General features: G+C 40.6%; 1 protein-coding gene across 5 annotated transcripts in view; it reads right to left on the minus strand.

The window, feature by feature from the left end:
* Nucleotides 1-23,728, minus strand: part of DLG2 (discs large MAGUK scaffold protein 2) — a gene marked incomplete at both ends in the record, with an annotated part of 787,463 nt that overhangs the window by 400,029 nt on the left and 363,706 nt on the right. The window lies entirely within an intron of this gene.

Genomic DNA, 23,728 nt, shown 5'->3' on the forward strand with positions numbered 1-23,728 from the left:
GGTGAGGCTATCTAACTTGTAGCCTACTTAGCTCCCCTTTGTCTTGAATGGTGTGTAATAAGGCCTACAAAGTTGAAAACGGTGAAAGTTCAGTACGTACAACACTGAAATAATGGATAACTAAGTCACATAATATGACTGATATTTGATATAGTGTGTTCGTGGACTTTGTGCAAATGTTTAGGTAGTTTCCAAGGTAATAGATTCATGTCAAAAACAGAAGACCTGTTTCTAAAAACTATTCTCACAAATGGAAGAAAAATTAATTATTCATTGCTTTACAAGCTCCAATTTACTTTGCAATACAAAAAGAGACAGGAAATTCATCGTATTGTCACTCACTGATACATATACTGAAATACATCTTGTTTACTATATTAACCCAGGGCAAGAACATGACCGAGGACCTTTGCAACAGGCAGCTGAATGGCAAAATGGCACAGAATGTTAATGCAGTTCTTATGCTGAGTTTCAGTGTCAAAATAAATTAAACTACAAAATGTGGAGCGCCAAAATGGATTGCACTGGACAAGAAATCTATCAGCTGAAGACATGACACTGATTTAAGCAGTATTCTGAAACCTTGTTTCAGTCTGACATGGATTTTTTCTGTCCCTCTAGGCAACTCACTTAACATCCTTCTCAGTTTCCTCATTTCTTAAATGGGTAGAGTACCGCACCTGAGAAAGCTACAAAAGCTGACTATCTTGTAAGTAAACTGCAGAGTAATGAAATTACTTCTATTATAAAAATCTCAGATGAATTTCAAAGACAAATTTCGTTACAGCTAGTCAGCAATTTTTTGATTTGGCCAGAAAATATTGATTATTCAAAAAGAATAGATATTGCCCATGAATCATGCAATTTTAGTTTTTGTGATGGTAGGATATTTCTTAGAGAATAGGTTTTTTTTTTACTGAAAAAAAAATTTTGTAAGAGCAAAACTGAAGTGAAGCATTAGGGTTGACCTAATTTTAGAGGAACAAATTCGTTATTTCTCAGAACAAGAACATTTATTACTCCTCCCCACTCACAGCTGCTAATTTTCTATACTAGCTTTCTAACTGCAATCAGAAAACACTGTACACAAATCATTCTTTATCTAGTCAAGCACCTTTCATATGTAATTAGGTACTTCTCTTGTGAATATTATAACTAGGTACTTGTATCTACCAAACAAAAGCTTTCTATAAAAGCCACCAACTATTTAATTTGTCTGCAATTCAAGATCTGATAAACCATGAAATCAGTGAGAGAAATACAGTCCTCAGGATCTGTGTTCGAAAGGAAAGAGGGAGAGGGAGAAAACTCCAAACAAGTAATCCATGCTTAACAATGAAATGAAAACACAACATCAATGAATAAAATATTTAATACATACATAATACTTATATTTTTTACATTACTACAATCTGGTAATCACATTAAGCTACACTAAAAGTAGATATGAACAAAAATTTTACTATATATCCTTCAGTAACTGTTTTATGTTATCACTTTAATGCTTTCTGCATAGTCTCTTATTAATACAGGCAACTTATTAGATATGAACAGCTTTATAGCTATTCCGTTTTTCGTCCTTTCTTGTCTAATGCTAATGAAATCAAAGCTATCTATATGTCTCTGTTTTCATGAATTTCATCTTAGGTTGGTGGATAGCTCTGATCTATGTCTTCAATTCTGCAGTCTTGCTCTATAAAGCTGTCTTTGCTTCACTGCTTATAATCACTTTTCCTTTGCATTAAAATCTCGTTAGTGAACCAAAATGCGAAAAAGAGGGACATGAGAAGTGAGCAACCTCTGTATAAAGATGAAAGGAGAAAACACAAGCTGAATACTCAATTTGTATTTGCATACAAACAATATCTTGATTATGATCATTTGAGGGGTTTCTTTTATCATCCAGTCACGGTTCCAAAAAGGTCTTCAGTTCAAATAGCCACTAATAGCATCAGAGATCCATTATCAGGTTCCATAGCAGCAGGGACGATATGCATCAAAAAGCTGATCTTGATCCAACTCCTGTTGGTATTTAAGCATATATATCTACATACGCAGTTCACTGCCCTGTTTTTTGCTGGTTGCTCAGAAGACCAATGCAGTCATTTCGTAAAGGATCTAATACGATATTGCCCCTACCTGAGGCAGGTGGGATGATGATGCATGCAGAACCATTCATTGCTAGCACCATTTTATTTCATATTTAGACTCTCTGGCTGCACCTACATTGCTGAATTAGAGTCAATTTTCAGCCAAGTCTCAGTGCTTAAGGCTGTTTCTGTCTGGAGCCTGCTGGAAACAAATAGCCAAGGAGTGAGCCAACAGTCAAGCAGGAGGAGGATCATGACTCCAGCGCTGGAACTGCCTCGTCGGTCTTGTCATTTAGCAGCATACGGACATACCCTCTGGTTTTGTCCATCTTAACTTGACAGTCTCTGGCCTGACAAAGCACTCAAAAAAGCTGTCTGAACCCGCAACTTCCATTTTTTGCAAGTAGTGGGAACCCGTTCCTATGTCTCTCTTTACATGAGTTTTCTGAATTCTGCTTTTATTGCAGCAAGAGCACACAGCAAAATTTACCCTGACCCGTATGATTTTAGATAACTATGAAAGATTCCAAGCATTTTCATATGGTTTTCTCTTGTCCTCCACAGTCAAAGATATCATCAGCATTTCCAAGTCAGTTTGGGAATATTCTTTCCCATCTTTCAGGAGTGCAAGGTTGACGCAAGATATCTTTAATCTCAACTAAATTTTGGTATTTATAATGCCAAAATGTGAGGTAGTCATCTAGCTGTCTTTATACTTGGTGAGAAGAAACAGGCACTTCTCGGTCTTAATTCATTTCGTCCTACACTAGAAATCTCAGGTAGGTTAGATGAATAGTGCCCCGGAGGTTTCCTTTCACTCCATACAAACAGAGTCTAAAAACAAGGTGTAAAGTTTGGTGAGCACTTGTCTTAAATTTGTTTTCTCTGCATTACTCCTAACTATAGACTGGTAACAAAGTTCTGCTTAAGAGATGCCATATGTCTCTCACAATTATACGACAGTGAAAGTCCAGATCACTGGTTTAGCAGCTTTTCCGATTGCTTTTTTGGGCATGTCTGCACCTGTAACAGGCAGCACATGCAGGGCATGCTATCCAGCACCTGCTCCCATAAGCCCAACTGGTTAGGATGTCTTCAAGGAACAATTCGGTCTCTCCCCTTCTGCAAAAGCTCAAAGCCAAGATACATTTCTGTTGGATTTCCTCTCTGATTTGGGACATTGATGTCCCCTCTTTGGAGAAAGAGTGCTCAACACCACCTGTGACAGCAACAGGCCCAGAGGACTCTGGCAGAAGTGGGTGAGAAGTCAACAAGCATCTTGTCCATGGGAGGATGCGGTCAACCACGTCCCTTCTTCAAGACACAGTCTGGAATCTAAATGTGTCTCATCCAGGAACATTATTTTATTTCCAGCAGAACAAAAAAGGTACTGTTGACCAGGACAAAATACCTACATGAGGAACAGGTCCACATGAAACCTTTAGATAACTTCGAGGGCCTTTGTTTCCCTGTTGTTCAGGAACAGCATCCCCAGCATACACTTCTGATGCCAGAAGGCTTCTCAGTCTCCTGACCCTACATGTGTTCATGATCTGGAGTGTGATGAACTTACAGCCCCTCTAGAATAAGTTACCATAAGTAAGTTAAGTCCCAACGTTTAAAGCAACTACTTGCAAAAGCGAGGTAATAGTTTCCTTTCATTTACAGCTGCACCGGTTATACTGAAGGACTGTCCCCAATTTTTGACAGGAAAATGTCTTTAAGAAAGAGATATAATGTATAGTGGCTATCTAGATACCAGCATTCAAGAGAGATTTCCTGCTGAAGATTGAATCACTGCTAGAGCTCACTTATCTTTCTAAGAAGAAAGCACTAGTCATCTTCAGATGACACTTTCTTTCCGGAGAATGAGAAATAAGGAACAGGTAAAAAGAGGGGTTTTATATACTGTTTTGTGAAAAACCTGAAATAAAGTCCAGCACACAAAACATAAAAATAAGGACCTGACAAACTCAGATTTGTTTGTTCCTTTCTGTGAAGAATTTTCCTCTGACATTCCAGGAATTTTCTCTCATTTACTGCAGTTTGATGACATAAACAGCTGCAGTAGTCTTTTAATGAAAATCAGTTCTACAGATTACGATAGATTCCCAAAATCCTTGAGAAAAACATTCTGTTGGGTTTTTCATTTTCACATACTCTTGTATGACTTGTTAAGTCTTTTATAGATATGTTTTTCCTCATAATAATTTCATGCTCTTTTTTATTTCTGCAATTATTTGATTTAGTAGACCTGTTTACACTCAAACAAGTAAGCATTGCCTAATTCTTTCTTGCTATACTTCTACACATCTACAACTGCACCCACCCACCCGATAAGATAAAGATGTCATCATATGAATTTTAATAAGAACTGTATTACAAGTGGCAACAATAGCATCAAAACACTTACAAATTATACAACTGTAGTATTTCAAAACCACTGCACTTATTGTTTCTAATAAAATTTATGCCATTAGAGCTGTTTGTTATGCTTAGTCTTATTTTCAAGAAGAGATTGTTTTGCCTAAAAATTACATATGTAGACTTTAATTACAAACAAAACTCATTTTAATTATATTGAATTGGATATTGTTTTTCAGCTATCTTCAAGAAAGATGACTGCTTCTTCTACTTTTATTATCATATGCATAGGAAGATAACTACCCTGCCACTGATTTTCACTCAACATGCAAATTTTATTCTTTTGGCTGTATGGTTTCACCAGTTGCCTAACCACCCAAACCTCAACAGAATACAAGATTGCCAAATTGTTGTTGTACAAATAACACTAGGATATATTTGTCCTTTAAAAATTTCCAATTTGCTGGATAACTAAGTGTCCTGGTTTCAGCCAGGATAGAGCTGGTTTCTTCACAGAAGCCAGTGTGAGGCTGTGGTTTGGATTTGGGATGAGAAAATGTTGATAACATGCTGATGTTTCGGGTTGTTGCTGAGCAGTCAAGGACAGTCCAGCTTCTCGTGCTGGGCTGCCAGCGAGGAGGTTGGGGGTGCACGGGGAGCTGGGAGGGGACACAGCCAGGACAGCTGAGCCAGACTGGCCAAAGGGATATTCCATACCGTATGACGTCATGCCCAGTACATAAACTGGAGTTGACCGGGGGGTGAGAATCACTGCTCGGGGACGGGCTGTCGATCACGGGGTGGTGAGCAATTTCTGTATTGGGCCTCACTTGTTCTTGTACATTCCTTTGTTGGTATTATCATTATTGTTCCCTTCTTTCTTTCTGTCCTATTAAACCGTGTTTATCTCAACCCACGAGGTTTTTTTCCTAATTCTCTCCCCCGTCCCGCTGTGGGAGGGGGAGTGAGCGAGCGGCTGCGTGGGGCTTAGTTGCCGGCTGGGGCTAAACCACGACACTAAGTCAATTTTACATTTCAGAAACATCAAGGAAATTTGGGTAATGTAACGAGTATAAGATTTAAATAGCCCTTCATGATTTCTGTTTTATCAAAAGAGTGATCCTTATTTAGGCCTTTGCCATCTCCAGATTTAGGTTATTTCTTCATTAATTGTCAAAGGAAACCTGCTGATGTCCTTTTGATATTGTTTTCCAAGAGCACTAAAAGTTTCCTTTCTCACTGCATACAAACATACAGAAAACAGTCTCCTGTGTTCTCTGATTTCCAATATGACAATTTTGTGCCTTCAAACTGTCCTAAAGAGGTTGCCATAAAGTTTTTCATGCTACTCTTCTTTATCTGAGTGATCACATTTTATGGACATTCTATACAAGATACCTCACTTCTATTTTTGATCACAGTGCATAACTAACCCCACTTTCACAGAATCACAGAATCACAGAATCACTAGGTTGGAAAGGACCTTTAAGATCATCAAGTCCAACCATTAATCCAGAACCACCATGTCCCCTAAACCATGTCCTGAAGCGCCACATCCACACGTTTTTTGAACACTTCCAGGGATGGCGACTCCACCACCTCCCTGGGCAGCCTGTTCCAATGCCTGACCACCCTCTCAGTGAAGAAATTTTTCCTAATATCCAATCTAAACCTCCCCTGGCGCAACTTGAGGCCATTTCCTCTTGTCCTATCACTAGTTACTTGGGAGAAGAGACCAACACCCTCATCGCCACAACCCCCTTTCAGGTAGTTGTAGAGAGCGATAAGGTCTCCCCTCAGCCTCCTCTTCTCCAGACTAAACAACCCCAGTTCCCTCAGCCGCTCCTCATAAGACATGTGCTCCAGACCCCTCACCAGCTTCGTTGCCCTTCTCTGGACACGCTCCAGCACCTCAGCATCCTTCTTGTAGTGAGGGGCCCAAAACTGAACACAGTATTCAAGGTGCGGCCTCACCAGTGCCGAGTACAGGGGCACGGTCACTTCCCTACTCCTGCTGGCCACACTATTCCTGATACAGGCCAGGACGCTGTTGGCCTTCTTGGCCACCTGGGCACACTGCCAGCTCATATTCAGCCGGCTGTCAACCAGCACCCCCAGGTCCCTTTCCACCGGGCTGCTCTCCAGCCACTCCTCCCCAAGCCTGTAGCATTGCATGGGGTTGTTATGGCCAAAGTGCAGGACCCTGCACTTGGCCTTATTAAACCTCATACAGTTGGCCTCTGCCCATCGATCCAGCCTGTCCAGATCCCTCTGCAGAGCCCTCCTACCCTCCAGCACATCAACACTCCCACCCAGCTTGGTGTCATCTGCAAACTTACTGAGGGAGCACTCAATTCCCTCATCCAGATCATCTATAAAGATATTGAACAAGACTGGTCCCAGAACCGAGCCCTGGGGAACACCACTCGTGACCGGCCGCCAGCCGGATTTAACGCCATTCACCACAACTCTCTGGGCTCGGCCATCCAGCCAGTTCCTCACCCAGCGAAGAGTAAACCCGTCTAAGCCACGAGCCGCCAGTTTCTCCAGGAGAATGCTGTGGGAGACGCTGTCAAAGGCTTTACTAAAGTCCAGGTAGACAACGTCCACAGCCTTTCCCTCATCCACTAGGCGGGTCACCTGGTCATAGAAGGAGATCAGGTTGGTCAAGCAGGACCTGTCTTTCATGAACCCATGCTGGCTGGGCCTGATCCTTTGGCTGTTCTGCAGATGCCCTGTGAGCACTCTCAAAACCAACCGCTCCATAATCTTCCCTGGAACAGAGGTCAGGCTGACAGGCCTGTAGTTCCCAGGATCCTCCTTCCGGCCTTTCTTGTAGACAGGCGTCACATTGGCAAGCCTTCAGTCTTCTGGGACCTCCACTGTTAACCAGGACTGCTGATAAACGATGGAGAGTGGCTTGGCAAGCTCCTCCGCCAGCTCTCTCAGTACTCTTGGGTGGATCCCATCAGGCCCCATAGACTTGTGGGTGTCCAGGTGGCTTAGCATGTCCTTGACTGCTTCCTCCTGGATTACGAGGAGTACATTGTGCTCTCCATCCCCGTCTTCCAGCTCAGGGGGCTGAATATCCTGTGGATACCTGGAGTGGCTATTAAAGACTGAGGCGAAGAAGGCATTAAGTACCTCAGCCTTGTCCTCGTCCTTGGAGACAATGTTCCCCGCCATATCCAGCAGGGGATGGAGATTCTCCTTGCCTCTCTTTTTGTTGTTAATATATTTGTAAAAACATTTTTTATTATCCTTTACGACTGTGGCCAGACTGAGCTCTAGCTGGGCTTTTGCCTTTCTAATTTTGTCCCTGCTTGACCTAACGAGATCCTTGTACTCTTCGTGAGTTGCCTGCCCCTTCTTCCAGAGGTGGTAAACTCTCCTCTTTTCCCTGAGTCCCAGCAAAATCTCCCTGTTCAGCCAGGCCGGTCGCCTTCCCCGCCAGCTCTTCTTACGGCACATGGGGACCGCCTGCTCCTGCGCCTTTAAGATTTCCTTCTTGAAGACTGTCCAACCTTCCTGGACCCCTTTGTCCTTCAGGACTGTCTCCCAAGGGACTCTCTCAACCAGTGACCTGAACAGGCCAAAGTCTGCCCTCCGGAAGTCCATGATAGCAGTTTTGCTGACCCCTCTCCTTACTTCCCTCACAACCGAGAATTCTATCATGTCGTGGTCGCTAAGCCCAAGACGGCCTCCGACCACCACATCTCTCACCAGTCCTTAAACTTTGTTCCTTCCATCCATATTTCCTTTAGAAAACAAGGACAATATCTTAAGCTCTTTGAATGAAAATCTACCATAACCTAAAACTTCCTTGACATAATATGGCTGTTGTGGTGTGAAGAAGGAAGAGTGAAAGATCATGTGGTTTTGAAATAAATTTTTACTTTATCAATCAGGAATAGGTCTTACAGTATATGCATGACTGAAGGATCTGTGGATCCTTCCAGAGATACCTACAGAGCACTTGACCTCCAGTCGTTGTACATCCTTTAGTCAAGATACCACCCTCAACAAACAACACACAATTAACAGACCTCCAAGAAGCCAAATCCAGCCCTTGGTCAACACCTGTGAAGATCTGCAGCACAGTCATGTCAACTTGTACCCTGCTCGAAGGGTATTTTTTTGCTCATTCTTTTCCTCCTATATGTCTCCTATATCCTTCTCCAGGTTTTAATTTTTAGTCAACCTCCTTCTTCACTGTTTGTGTGCCATAGTCATCCTTTCCTCTCTTTCCTCCTCCCTCACTGTTACCGTGGGTTTTCTTGTTTTCTTTCTCTTGGAGAAAATACCCATTCACGAAGTAATCATTATCACTCTTCTCTCGTTGATTCCCAAACCTCTAATTTTATCTCACCCTACCTAGTTTCTCAAATATTGTTCAGAACAAATTCATGCTTTCTGTATCTCTTGTGAATCACCACTCCCTAGCACTAATCACAGATTCTCATGTCTCCACCTCAGCCTCCACTGCTTTCTCTGATTTTCATTTTTGAAAATGTTTTTTACTTGTTTCTTCCTTTATACTTGTATGATTCTATGATTCTATACTACCTCCAAATCTCGTATTTTCTTTTTCTCACACACAGCTGCATGCACATACATACTGAATTAAATATACTTTATCTAATCCCACTTCATCCAAAGGTTTATTCACAATTACCTTTCCACCTTCTCATCTTTTCCAACTAAATTTTTGACGTAATATTCTCCCAGAACTCCTATTAAGTCACTCATAGATTCCATGTACCTTGATTTCTTTCATTAATATGCTTCACCTGATTAACCATAGTTTTAAAATCTCATCCAAATAAGGGATTCTCTTCTGGTTTCCCTTACTTGCTGCTCTCACTTCTCACAATCCTTTCCCTTATTCAGCAACATTCAGATTTTTTTTAGCTGTTTTGTCTCCAAAGATCTGACACTTTCTACAGTCCAAAAAACATATATCTTGATATCCTGCTCCTAGATATTTTTGTTATTTTACGCAGGTTACATGTTATGTGTGAACACTGTTCTTTATAATGTAAGCCACCAAATTTTCCTTCATCTTCTCATTGTTTTGTCCATATTCTGATGTTGGCCATATACACCGCAGAAGAAAAGTCCCTATATGTTTGTAAGTGTAAGCACTCGGTATATCTAATGCAGATTCATCACAAAACTCCCAGTTTCAATAGCATAATCCATGAAGCAGAGCAAAGCAGAGATCATGATTTCAAATGAGGTTCACAGTAAATTGAAACGAAATTGCTTCCATGCATGAATTCTGTTTAGGTTAGCACTTCTAAGCTGTACAAAATGAGAATCAACAAAAGAAGAAGGATGCAAATTTCAGCATTTGTATTTACAACATTCTCTCTTACCCTAAGAGAAATTCATATACCATCATATTAGCTATCTAGCAGGTAGAAATCTAAGTTATGCAGTCATCTAGGCTTTTTTTTACAGGCACTGGAGAGAGGAATCAAGGGGTGATCTATGCCATGTGCCATAGTCTTTGATGGAATTGCCATTTGAGAAACCTGTGTCTGCCCACTGACTATATAGAGACATTTTAGACTTTTAGGATTTTTAGTCTAAAAAATAATTTTGTAAAGTTCCTTGTATTTCTGTATCTTAAATCGGTGTAGGAATTTGAAACAGTGCATTCCAGAGAAGTGGATACAGTCATTTCTTTCCACAAAATTACATTCTTTCTTGTGCAATTCAGGTCATTTAATATATGGCTTCAGAAGTTCGCAGTCACTCTGCCTTTCATTTTCTTCTGCGCTTCTGCTATTGCTGACACCCTAACATACGAGTTGTCATAAACTCTCAGTTTGTCAGGTTCCTATATCTCCAGTCCATTTCAGCTTTAGAAGAAAATCCATCAAACTTTTCGACAGTCGGAACAGTTCATACTTTTCTAGAAATTATTTTCCTGTGTAATATTTCATTCTACGCACAAGATGATACATAAAAATTGAAAATTGCTGTTGCTTGATTGACCTTATTTCATTAACAAAGATTATGAAGTACTTGTAACTTGGGACTTGCAAGGTTATTTTAATAATGTATAATACTGGAATTTGCATAATTCTATTTGAAAGGCTGGTAACTGTAGTTAGAGTGCTTAAAAGGCAGAAATTAATACATAAACTGTGGGTTAAGTTGATTCATTTAAACAGTTGAGATAAAATTTTCTCTCAGTTTTAGGGAGAAGTTGATAGCATACTAACTGGCAAAATTTTAGGCAAGGGAAAAACAGCAATAATTTACTGCATTCTTTGATATCCATGATATGTTAATGTAGCAATCACATTATGAAATACATATAATATACCTAATGGAATGTCCCATTTCCTCAATAAATAAATAGATAATTAACATAATCTAATCTCTTACAATTTGTTAAATGGCAACATACTCTGACTCATATTTTTGTGCCTAAAATTGTCTCCCAGTACCCTTGTTTACCTTTGAGAGTCAATACCCCCTTCCCTGCTCTCTCACCCCATTGCTTATGAACAAACCAGAGTCAATAAAGTCTCTTGGGTTCTTTTCTTCTTGTGTGGTAACTCTAGCACAAGTACTGAAGGCTGAGCTGCACTCAGTAACACTGGTGCGATCTCACTGGTGTCACTGGGCTTGTATTAGTGTAACTGATGTTACATTTATTCATCTGTGGATGTGCTTACGCTTGCAGGAGGGAGCAGACCTGAGAAGGTAAAAAAAACCACTTGCACAAAGAATAAAAATGAGTAATAAGGAATATTCACATAAATAAAGTATATGTACATTTATAAACAAACGTTCATGTATTCCACAGGACAAGCTTTTTATGCATGAATCACTTGCTTTGCAAGTATTTTTATAGCAGCAGAAAGGTTCACTATTTCTTGTAATATCTTGGAAGACTCTAGTGTATGTATGGGCAGGGAGCCACAGTCCTCTGCACTCTACAACTAAAAGCACAGCAGAACAGCTCCCTCATGCCCAATTAATTTTGCTGCAGAAAAAAAAAAAAAGATAATCTGAATGGCTGAGACAAAATCAAAGTGGTTTTCTGCTCCTCCTCACAAGCTCAGGGACAGAAAAATGATGTAACTGTTGTTCACAGGGATTAACAGTGCACACCCTGAGAATCAGCTAATACAGCACGGCTGATCATCACCAGTCACAATCTACGCCTAGCCAAAAATTCATCAACTTGCTCCAAATGCTTCTCAGCTTTCTTGGTAGGAAAAACTGTTTTACATCAGTTTGAGAGAAATTTCAGTTTTTCATTGAGATTTCTTCAACTTAAACCTAAGGAGAGAGGGAAAAAACACTTTCATCCACCTTCAGTTTAATTTCCGACACAAATATGAAATCTTGAAAGGTAAACCTCAATGTTACTTTTGAAATAATTTCTATGCATCACCTCAGTATTCTAAAAAAAAAAAAGATTTTGTTTTTAAGGTTATCTATTAAGTACTGCATCCAACAGCAGAGATGCTTTACTGAAGCACTAAGGAAAAGCCAAAAGAAAGCTTGAGAAAAATGCTGACAGAATGCTCTTTAAAACAAGCTCAAAAAGCTTGCACTGCACAATAAGCTCCCTCAGATTAAGAAAGCAGAGTTGGAAAAAAACCTATGGCAGAAAAAATGTCTAAGAATACTTTTAATACACTAAAATGCACAATTGCAACACAGAAATACTTCTAAAATGGTTAATGTTATGCAATGCCACTTTAAGATGCCAAGTATGGCATCATCCTTTTTCAGAAGCAGAGCATAATTTACCAGATATATGAAGCATCTTTAATATGTTCTCCATAGATTTCCTGACATAATGAAACCTACGGTTTCCACATCTAAACTGTAAACTATATGGCAACAGAGATTTGGAAAATATTCTGGTTCTTATGTCACCAATATGTAATAAAGTTAGTGGTCAGTGATCATCATAGATAGATTTGTGCATAATATCCCTGATCCCAGGACAACAAATTTTCTAGTATCCACAAGGCACTCCTGGGCTTTCCTTCTCTGCACATGCGCTAACATAGAATCGTAGAACAGTCTGGGTTGGAGGGGACCTTCAAAGGCCATCTAGTCCAACCCTCCTGTCATGAGTGGGGACATCAACTAGAGCAGGTTGCTCAGAGCCCCGTCCACCTGTCTAGTTGCTCCCAGGCTCATCACAGGAGCCATCAGCCCATCAAGGGTGCACACACACAGCCACGAGCACAGAGGCACAAGGGCAGGTGGGGGAACCCCCGTAAACCCGTCAGAGACCCGGCCCCTCCCAGGGCAGCCTCAGCCCCATGGGCTAAGGGTGACACCCAGCACCCTGGGTCAGCTGGAGAGCACCTTACAGGCTGGGGAGGGTATCGCAGGGAACAAGCATCCTGGCATCCTGACAAGATGTAAGAGATTTTTAGGGGGAGAACCAAAAGTGAGGAAAATTGAGGGGTAAAGGTGATTTGGAGAGGAACAAGCATGGGAAAACAGAGGGATAAGGGAATAAAAGGAGCCAGTCACCTGTAAACAAGGCTGGTCAGTGCCCTGTGCCTGCTGAGCATTGCCTCTCATGTCTTCCATTGAACTCCATTTCTACCTGTTTTCCTGGGTGAGTGGTGCTCTGTTCTGTGTGTGTGTGTATGGGCTCCTCAGCCGCTGGAGCGCGTGAGGGTGCACATGGCAGTGGGCGATTGCCAGCAAACATCAAGCAGTCAGAAGCCGGGAGGGGGGGTATATCTGGGACCGTGTGCTCCCCCCCAACCTGATCTTTATTTCCCTTACTCCTGCTCAAATGATAACCACCCATGGTGGTCGGAATGGATTCATCTGGCTGTGATGGCTGCATCCAACTCAAAGTGTATTCAGGAGCCAGATAACAACACATCAGCCAACAGCCAATCTGAGCAATGCACCCACCTAACCACAGTGCTGGTCAATGAAACTAAAACCTGTGGTTGGTATGAAAATACGACTACAAGTCAATTGTCTTACCCCCGTAAATAGAGAGCAGCCCAAGAGCCCTTTGAGCAACCCTGCACATCAGCAGGCTGCACGACAGGATCTCCTCTCAAGTAGGGACACCTCACACCTTACTCCTCAATATTGACAGATTCCTTGCTGCAACAGATTCTCTGTGACTAATAGCTTGCTAAACTTTGTAAGCTTTGCTAAGATTGTATCTTAGATCGATTGTGCACGTACAATCCTTCAGACATAAACTGTTGACTAAGTCTGGGACTAGGATTGGATCCAGCCACACCTAGACTCCTCTGAGTAGGAGTTGAGAAAGCAAGGGGGTCCTCTCTCAACCTCATGACTCAATGGGAGGGTCTCCCTGACAGTTTTGTCTGAGTTGCCCTGTCCTCTATGCAGTAAATAACCAAGCGTACCTTGCCATCGAACCTTGTTAAACCACTGTCACATTTACTATCCAACTTTGTTAAAACCCTGTTTTGTATCAATAAACATATCGCCGCTTCTCTCTTACTGGCGGAGCGCAACACTCCATCTGCGACAAAGACAACTGGAAGAGCTGGCTACTGGAGGGACAAGGGGTCCGTGACAACGGCCCAAGAGACTTTAGGATGCAGGGAGGAGAGCTCCACACCAGCTGCCGGGTGGACGGTGTGGCTAAGCTCAGTTAATGGAGGGATCCACAGTCTGTGTCTATGTGTGTGTGCGTCAGTGCGTGCAGAGGGGTCTTTGCCAGCAGCTGGAGAGGTGTTGCCGCCTCAAGGGGTTGCACACCCAGGTACCAGCCTCTGGAACAGCACGTACCTGGGGCCGGCTCTACTGGGTTGACCAAGCGTCTATATACTGGCAGGTTTCACCCCGTACATATCTATATATACGTATGGGGGGAACCTCACAAGGCCATTGGTGGTGCTTTGGTTTGTGCGTGTGCCGATGGCCTCTGTGTTGCTCTGTTCAGCCGTGGGTATACGTGTGTATGTGCGTACGGGCGCTGCTCGTGTGTGTGCCTGCTGGGGATACACGCTCAGCCTCGCTGCTGGTTGGACACTGCAGCATGGAGTTGCAGCAGCCTCGCCTCTATCAGGCTGCCAAATTCAGCAGCCCCTTAACATGTAATAATTCACGCACACATATTGCAAATATCATATTTTTTGCTATTACAGACAATGCAAGGCTAAACTGAGAAAAAAATTGCTTAACTTTGCAGGCTTCTGTTCATTTCTGTGTAACTCCTATTTTCACCAAAGCAGAAAGTTTAAAAATGTGACAGAGAAAGCTATTCTCATAATCTCTTTGAGTCATTCTTCACTAGGAATTGGCAGGAAAGAACAATGGCTAGAAAGAGACCTGGAAATAACAAACTGAGCTCAAAGTATATATGGTGGAAAACTATATACAATGTTAAAGCTTTAACTTTAGTAAAGCAGAGGAATACCTACAAAATATAAATTAACTAGGTTTTAGGTACAGCCAAACAGGTATGGAATTCAAGAATTGGGTAGACAGTCAAGTATTGTTTATTTTCCTCCTACAGGTCTGCATATAGCGATACGGTTCATTGAGACATGTAATTGAAGCAGGGGTACCCAGCCCTGACTAAAGACCAGCCTGTCTTATTGAAGAGATCAGTCTCCTTAAGTCATTAGAATGGCTCCTGGAGATTGGTCCCTATTTTGAAAGAAAGATGGACACCTTTCAACAATGTCAAGATAATACGAAAACAGTGTTCCATAAACTAGAATATATTTGTGTCCTTCTACATGAAAATCAAATGCCTGGAGAATGAAAGAGGAGCACTTCTCTGACTGATTTTACAAACAAATTACAACGTAGTACACGATGCCTCTAAAAAGGAATAAAGCAGTATTGAAAGTATCAGCTGCAAATTACATTCGTCCTCCTCTGGGGGAATAACAAGAAGTCACACAGACAATCAGAGACTTTTACAATTTATCGGGTAAGAAAGAGCTCTATAAAGATAACAGCAATCTGCTTCTACTAAAGAGAAAGCTGATGGTGAAATCAGAGTGATTAATCAAACTTGTACGCTGCACATTATTTGAAAAATTATTATAGCTCAGTTGTTTCAAGAGAAGCCCAGCGTGCTATGCTCACCTCTCCATCACCTTCGCAAAGCCTAAGTCCTGAATTTGGACCTTATACAAGATTAATTTTGTTACGACCACACTACTGCCCAATTAAGCTGTGTAAAGAATTAAACAATCACACTTGCCAAAATCCAGTAAAGTGAAGTTTTCTGCCTACCTAACATAACATATCACATATTCAGCACAAATATTCTATGACTAAAAGGAATCCAAGTCTTAAACCATTGCCATCTTCATGCAGAACAATTTACAGGCACAAATCACTTGACAGATGATTAAATATGTTAATGAAAGATACAAAAAATTGCACTTCAATTGTCAATTCTTTTTATTAATAAACCCCACAAAATTAAAATTTATCTTATGTAGGCATCTTTACCTTCTATTACCCTCAAACTAAATCCATCTTCTACAGAAAGTGATGAGAGCTGGGATTTTTAAGATCAGGAAAACAGATATTATCTGTGTTATATTTGAGTCCGCTACTATACACAGAAAGCTAGGTCATCTAAACACTGGTTAAAAATATAGTTTACCATTGAGGCTGATTCACCAGATCACTTGCATTAAAAGTAGCATGGGTTTTTATTATGTAAAATATGGATTAGAAATGAGCCACATTCCAAAACAGTCAACTCTCACAACTTGCAACAGTAGGGATGTTGCTTCAGAACATTTAAAAAAACTGTGCTGAAGGTGTGTTAGTGTTACAGCATGGATCAGCAAATCCCTGGCTAACAATGGGGGGAAATGAGAGAGAATTTAAATGGTTAATTTTGTGTTTTCATTAAAGCCAAATGGTGTTCATTCAGATTTATTCATATTGCTGTAGGAAAAGAGTAAGAACACACTGCAGCTTTTCTAAATTTCTAAAAAAATGAACATAAATAATGTGAAAGACCCCTACTATAAAAACTGCAGTGGATAATGTTAAGAGTGATACATAAAAAGCTGTAAGGGAAGGATATCTTTTCTATCCAATGTTATTTCTAACGCTGCATTATGTACTGCCAGGACAACAACAACCTTGTCTTGGCTGAACTTAGAGTTCAAAGAGTTAGTTTGCAAAGCAAAGCATCAATCAGTTCTGGGCATAAAAATAAATATCTTTAAAATTACAAAGAAGAGTTCTCATAAACTAAATTTCAGATATATCTCATCTTAAAGGACTGAAGCATCACAGAAATGAAGCCCTTCCATTTCCAGTAAGACATGAAACCAATGTGTTTCTTTTCCACTTTTCATCAAAGTTAGTTTTCAATACTGAGTAGTTACTTTCTCTTTACTTCTTAGGTTATCCGAGGTCAAAGAAATATGTCTGTCTCTGACAACAGCAGTCTAAATGTTGCCTAACTAATGTCGGAAGTCCTCCAGAATAAAGTCTTATGGAATGGGAAAGCTCTTTCTTCCTTTTGTGTAATTAAAACTATTAAGATAATGACAGCTGTGTTAACTCTTCTTTCACTTCTGAAAACAGCTTTCAGCTAAGCTCTACACCTTTTTACTACTGTGAAATCTACCTACAAGTGCCATTGTGTCAAACCTCAAAGAAAGTAAGGCTATAGATACGTAATTATTCACTTATACTCTTTATGCTATGTTTCCCAATTCAGTTCAGACCTGTGACTTCATGACAAAGTAATTCAGAATAAAGCTATCACCGGGGAAAAAGAGTCTTGTGTACTTGAAGCGCTTTTAATATATAACCCAATCAAGACTTTTATGCAAAAGACTAAAGCCTAAAATGACCAGAAACATTTATGGAAGACAATGGATTTGATAACTTGACAACACGGATTGCACTATAAAAGCATATTTTCAAGAGGTTATGTTAACCACTGGATCCTTGCAAACTCGCAGACCCTACTGGTTTTAGCTTACTGCTACAAAATCCAGCAACGTTAACTGTGGGTCTGTAGTGTAATACATCAAAAATGACACAAAAGCAAAATCTAATTCAAGGCCAGGAAGAGGAAGACAAAAACAAATTCAAACTACATTTAATTTAGGTCAGTTTGGACCATGCAATTCAGGCTGACTCAAATCTCCAAGTGCTTCCAACAACTCTAACAGACATACTCTGCATTCTGCAACACGCACCAACTTCATGGACAAATTACCTTGGATGAAATAAAAATGAGGTATAGCTGGGTGTAGGGGAGGGATATGTACACACCCCCACACCCACAAAAGTATATATGATTTTTCTCAGAGTAATAAAAATAACTGATAGAGCAGTGCCTTGCTGGCTTCCCCAGAGTAGAGGCTACAAGGGTAAGAAGAGTGGCCCAACAGGAACGGACTCACAGGGCAGAAGAGTGGCAAAAGCAAAGTATGGTACCTCTTTCAGGGGTTTATTTCAGTGTGGTCCCAAGGACCGACTGCCTGATAGTGGTTAGAAGGTATCCAGAAGCCTGTTGTCAAGTTTAGTTTTTTGTCAGAAAGTTCTGCTTCACAAGCTCCAGTGTGTGAACTGAAGAGTGGTAAATGCAGGGAATTTGCTTCTCAAGCACACCCATGATCTGGACTAAAAGGCTAAAGTACATGCACTCTGAGTAGTCCAAATGCAAACGGTATGAGGCATCGCGCATTTTCTACGCTGTGTCCACCTGAAGCAGAGGGACACGGACAAGTGTATGATGTGCTCTCTTTACAGTTCAATAAGCTCCTCTCTCCCAGTCTGCTAATGGCAATGCTTCAATCAAACGTCTACAGAAAGAACTTTGATGGAATCTAAAGGCCAGGGTTATTCACAGGCAATTGAAAGTGAAAAGTAGTATAATTTTGCAGACTAGAAGCGTGAAGGAGTAATTAGATACGTGACCAAGAGATGCTTTTACTTGATGGATTGACAGGATGTTCGTATTTCTACCTACGTCCAGACACAGTGAAGGTTTTCTTCAGCTTTTTTTGGTAATATCATACGCAGCACTCAAATACGCAAAGTAGTGGTCATTGCTGAGGAAAATAAAATAAATCCCCCCAAATCCTGAATTTATTTTACTTTAAAGGGTTACTTTTTGCCCTAGTTAAAAAGCGTGTCTTTGATGAGGCTTAAATATTCAAAATTGCATCCAGAATTTAAAAGGGAAATCCAGTAAAAACAACAACATTTTACTCCAAAGTTGCTTTGGCCCCTTTTGTAAAGATATTCCTTCCTAAAATAGTGTATTTTTAAAAAATAGGTTTGAAATATATTGATTTTCAGGTAGAAAAAAAAAGGATACAAAACAGAGGCAAAATAAATCAGATTCCTAAGATCCATTCTGTACTTTTTCTTTGGGTTTTGGACAGCAGCAATGTTTTTTTCTGCTATCCATCATGCTAAAATCCGTTTAAGTCATCAGATGGCAGGATGAAGATTTTTCTATTTTTGCGTGTTTAACGGGAGTTTTTTTATGTTAGTTCATAATTCTTGTGTTACATAGCACCTTTTTCACTAATGATCTCAAAAATACTTCATAAACATTATTGCAACCGATCTTGTCAATATTGCTATTATAAAAGAAAAATCTCTTATCCCACCGCAGACCCGATGACATGCAGAACACAGCAGTGATTTCCAGGGCAAACAACATTGATGTGATGCAATTCAAGGGTCAAAACAGAGAAGCCAAGCCAATGCAGCATTTAAAGCCAGCGCAGAGCTCTACCAGATTTAGCTTTTCCATTGTAATCCACGTTAACTGACAGACTGTAAGATAAGTATAAACAACAAACAAAAAAACCTGGTGTTTAACAGTCTGGAAAACATGAGAGTCATTCGCGATAATAAGATGTGCAATCTGACTTTCAAGACTGTGATCAAACTAATTAAGAAAGAAACAACAAATTTATTCTGAAGAGAAGTCAATGGGAAAATAGATATATATACTTATGTGTCCGTATTTTAGTACGCTCATTAATAAAAAAGTCCCAACTCCAAGAGCTCACTACTTTTGTGAAAATTCAGATCCTACCCTTTTAGACAAGAATTTATTTTACTCCTCGATTACCACTGTCTTCAAAAATTTGCTCAGCAGTCATAGTTATACATGACATTTAATATTCATTATGTAATGCCACATGACTTATGCCTTATTGTAGAAATATATAAGGCCACCTCCCTCCTCCAATTTACTTATTTAGGTCTAGGCTGCGCCTACTTTCATATTATCCAATAAAAGCCTTTAGAGTACTGACTGTCTCAGAAATGCGGATTTAATGCATTCTTTTTACAGTCAGAATAGGAAGAATTTATTTTTCTTTCCAGCCTTTCTTTAAGCCTTCCTATAGCTCCTTCTAATGTCTAAATCCAGGTGCTGGCTGGGATGACAGAGAAAAAAGCTGAGCATTTTCCCAACCTCCCCATTTTGCCACCGTCACGGCTCCCACGCTTCCCTGCGCAGGAGCTGTCACCGAGCTGCGGCCACGCTCCAGAAAGGCTCGGAGCTCCCGGCGTCCCTGCGCAGGGATGCACCAAATCAGCCGCGTGGCCGCCCTCGGGCACGTGAGGAGTAGTCCAAAGATTTGATTACAGCTCATGAAAACCTAACCTAAGTAGTCTGAAAATCACTTCTTTAGGAAACAACTTGAGCGCATCTGCATAGAACCCAGCATATGTGGCACCATTAGCAAAGTGGCCCGGTAATAATATAACAATGACAATAAATCATAACAATAACAATGATAACAACAACAAAAATAATAATGGGTTGGAAGAACAATGGGAGACTGAAGAAATACAAGGAATTCATTGGGACCAAAAGAAGAATAAAGTCATATTCCTCAGATCTTGTCACTGTGACAAGTCAAGGGGAAGAAGGGAACAACCACGGTACCTGAGTGAATTTATATTAGTGTTTAGTTAAATTCCATCATAAAATAATACAAAGGTTCCCATCAATTTCTGAAAGGGATGCAGCAAAGCCAGTCTTATAGCTACTTTCAATTTAACTACACAGCGCTTGGGAAACTAAAAAAGAAATAAATAAGGCTTATTCTGTGCAACAGAGAAACTGAGATGATTCATAGGTTATTAAATTAATGCTTCTCATTATACAAAGAGATCTAAAATTTACAGCCAAAGAATAGAGAACAAACAAACTCCCACAAATGTTTAATTGTGCTTAAAATGCTACAGAATAATTCGTTTTGTACCATCGAAGCTTCTTATCAAATTTATTCCCACGTCCGAAGCTTAAGAAGCCAAAGTTTTCAAGCCACTGAACCTAGAAAGAAAGCTAATTAACTGTTTCTTCTGTTATTTGCTGCAGGCCCAAATTATACGGGCTAACATAAAGTATAATAGAATAAGGCCTTTTCTTTTATCTCATTTAAGAAAAGCACACTGGTGAAAACCAGTCCTGCACAGGATGACTTTTTTTTCTAAGCTAATGTGTTGAAAGGTTTGAAGAATGTCAACAGTACCAAAAGGTTTAATTACATAAATTTACATCATTAGAATGTTAATGAGACAAATCCCGCAGTTTACCAGTTGTACGCCAACTGTCAAGAGGAAATTTGTCTCTGGTGGACCAGTGGAAACATTACATCTGAAAATGCCTTGTGAGTGCTGATCATTGCGGTGAGGCCCCCTCCCTCCGAAAACACTCGGGAATTTTTGGAGGAAGATGGCAGAGAGGATGAGCAGAGCTGTTACGGAAATGGAAAAGCGTGGAAGGTACATTGCGTGAAACAAAACAATGAGATGGGTTTCTCCCGCTGCTGAACCAACGGCTAAACAAAATCGTGAGAAGTCTCCATCTGGTATGTAGCAACACTAAAAATAGCCTGACCTTATTTAGGGATCTATCAGGCTACCAGCCGTGGCTAGTAATGTCAGAGAAAAGCAAGACCAACACTTGCAATTCCAGTGTTTAAAATTTGAAAATAATTTCTACATGCAATAAAATGGATTACTTAACTTTGTTATGGTAAATACAATGAAAATTACCGTTATTTAAGAGAAAATAGATTTTAATAAAAGAAAAAAATTATATATTGTTTTATTTATTAAAGCGGCATTTTTTTTGCAAAAACATGAGTGAACAGCATAAATCAGTTGTCATGAAAAGCACCTTAAAAAATAATTAGCTAGTAATAACTAGCTAGCTAACTCTAAGGAAACTTAGATACAGTCTTTCTGCAGGCATGTCTGGAAGTCCTGACAGTGCTGAAAAGGCAGGTGCTTGACTCATGTTCAAGTTTCAAAATAATAATTAAATCTAGCTTTCTGTTATCTCTCCGCCTGAAAAAAAAAATAGGACATATCTGCTAAATTATATTTCCTGTAAGATAAATGATATCATGATTGCTCTATTATCATACACTTAGCTCAACCAGTTTTGGAATATTTTCCTCTGTCTTTCCAAATACTTGGGAGACAAAGCCCCACGAACACCCCAGGGTGTTACAGGCCCCACACAGTGTTACAGGTGGGACGAGGTCCGGCTGGGATGGAGTTAATTTTCTTCCCAGTAGCCTGTATGACGCTGTGCTTGGCTTTGTGGCTGAAACGACGCTGGTAACACACCGGTGTTCTGGCTGTTGCTGAAGAGAGCTCGCAGAGCCTCGAGGCTTTCTCTCTTTCCCATTTTGCCCTTCCTCCCCCAACGGCAAGATGGCTGACGGGAGTGGCTGTAGGGTTGGGAGCGGATCCAGCCAGGACAGCTCAGCCCGGCTCGGCCAAAGGGATATTCTATGCCATATGACGTCGTGCTCAGTAGTTAAAGCTCAGGGAAAGGAGGAGGAAGGGGGGACATCCATGGTTATGGGTTTGCCTTCCGAAGCAACGGCTACACGTGATGAAGCCTTGCCTCCCAGCAAGAGGCTAAACGTCTGCTTGCTGAGGAGGAGCAGTAAATGAATCCCTTACTCTGCTCTGCCTGCACGTGCAGCTCGTGCTTTCCCCATGTCACTGTCATCATCTCAATATACAGCTCTTCTTGCCTGCCTTCTATTTTCTCCATGAACCACAGGAAGGCAGAGCGAGAAGCGTGTTTGGCTGTTGGCCAGAGTCAACCCACCACATGCTGTCTGTGAGCCTGTTTCTGAAAGGTTCCCTGGGCCAGGAGGGGGTGCAGACACAGGCAAACCTGTACCTGGCCCGGTGACTACAGCACCTTTCTAGCAGAGGAAATACCATCAGATGAAACCAAACCAGAGTGAACTGAACTAGGCCTGGGAGCAGGAAGGAACACACAGCTCTCCCAGCTCACTTTCCCAACTATTAAGTTGGAGGAAGAGGTCGTTTACCCGTACGTTTGTCTGACTGTCATTTTGGAGAATGTTCAAGCATACAAACCCCGATCAGAAAGAAATGCCTGTTTGTAAAGCAAAGACTGCATGTCCTGCGGGGCACTATGTTGGCCTGGGCTAAGCAGGTACGCTCCACCTTGACATTTCTTATTGCCTAGTCTAAATAAGTCCCTCTTCGGTCGCACTGCTGTGTCCTATATCTAAGGGACATAACTCTTCCCATGCACTGGGTAAGAGCAAGGTGAGTAATTCAGAACTGTCTATTTTTACATGAAGCACCTTCTGTTTATTTATCTAGTTCACATCATGTGAACCCACAGGCGCTTTTCAGTCCACTGTCAATATTTCTCTTGAATGTGTTTGGTCATTTGTCCTTTTTTTTTTTTCTTTTTAAGAGAAAGGAACACTAGTATAAAAGCGGTATAAAAGTGTATAAGTATTGATAGACTGTGTTATGAGAATAAATCATATTGATTGAACATCTTGTCACTAGTGTAACTGCAAGATTTGTGAATTGTAAGAATTCTAAACACCGTAGCTGCAGAGTATCCTGGGCACAGGTCCAGTGCTGGAAATGAGAACTGGGGCTCACAATGTCCCTCTTGGTAGACCTAGAGAACACTAAGTGTAAAATGTCTCATTAAAACAGAAGAAAAGCCAGACCTATTGAAAGTGAGACCATAATACATGGTTCTGATGTCAGGAAGGAGAACTCAGACTTAGAAATGATAGGAAGCTGAATGCAAATAAACAGAAGAATATTTTTTTTTTTGCTTTTCCACCCTTCCCAATGGTTGAAATTCTCAACAAGAGATTTAATTCTCTTCCACTTTACAGCAGTTTCGTTCTTCTAAATTGCTCTTGGCTGTGATCTTTACATTTGTTCTGCACAATAATTTTTAAGTTTTATGAACTGTCAGAAACAAACAAGCTGGCCAGGACAAGCCCTATTAA

This window comes from Phaethon aethereus (genome assembly GCF_964289735.1).
Source record: "Phaethon aethereus genome assembly, chromosome: 1".
In the NCBI taxonomy this organism is placed as follows: Eukaryota; Metazoa; Chordata; class Aves; order Phaethontiformes; family Phaethontidae; genus Phaethon; species Phaethon aethereus.